A 921-nucleotide genomic window follows, 5' to 3' on the forward strand; every position below is an offset into this window, starting at 1 on the left:
GAGACAGCAGTTGTCTCAACCTCATTGTCAAGTCTCTCAACAGACTTACCCCACCCTTTTCCTCTCTCCTTCCCTATTTCCCTCCCCTTGTTCCCCTCCCTCTCCTACAACCTCACCCTCAATTCCTTTAAACTTTGCAGCCCTAAGCCCCCCTCTGGTCGCCAAGAGCCCCACGCATCTTTTAGATCATATGCTCAGGTGGCGGCCAGAGTTCCTCCTCCCTCTCCTCCCCTGTTACCCACTCCCCAAAGGTTCTCTTTTTCTTCACCTAAGACTAGTTTTGTCCAAAAACAGGAGCACAAAGATCAAGGTTCTTGAGGAATTAGCTTTAGATAGGCAGGTCTCGTTCATGTCCATGACAGAAACTTGGCTTCGACCAGGGGTGTTAGATGAAGAGGTAGCAATGGCTGGTTTCAATTGAGTTCGATGCGATAGATTACGCCCTGACAATCCCATCTTTCTGCATGGGGGCGTATGTCTATATGTTAGAAATGACCTGCGTATCAGTCATGTTAAAATGTCGAATGGAGAAGTAGATGTGCTAGTTTTGTCACCTCCAAGATCTTGATCTGTCCATTGTAACAATATACGGTATAGGCCCCCCTCTTGTTCAGTAAGCTCATTCTTGTCAGCTCTCAAATTCATATGAAATGAGTTGGACCAATCAGTTTGCGCAAAGGTTTTCTTTGTAGGGGACTTCAATTTTCCGGCTAGCGTTGTAGAGTGGGAGGCTAGTCCAGATGGGTATATTCCCATATCGAAATCGACATCTCAGTCAGTTAGAAAGGTTGGGATTGTACAGTACTCAGAGAAGGTACGAAAGTTATCTGATATTGTACGTTTTCAAAAGCATTCATGAGCTTTGTCCCAACCCAGGTTTAAGGTCAATTCTAGTGACCGTAGAGGCTTAATGTGCGTTTT

The sequence above is a fragment of the Tigriopus californicus genome, chromosome 12 (assembly GCF_007210705.1).
Source record: "Tigriopus californicus strain San Diego chromosome 12, Tcal_SD_v2.1, whole genome shotgun sequence".
Classification (NCBI taxonomy): domain Eukaryota; kingdom Metazoa; phylum Arthropoda; class Copepoda; order Harpacticoida; family Harpacticidae; genus Tigriopus; species Tigriopus californicus.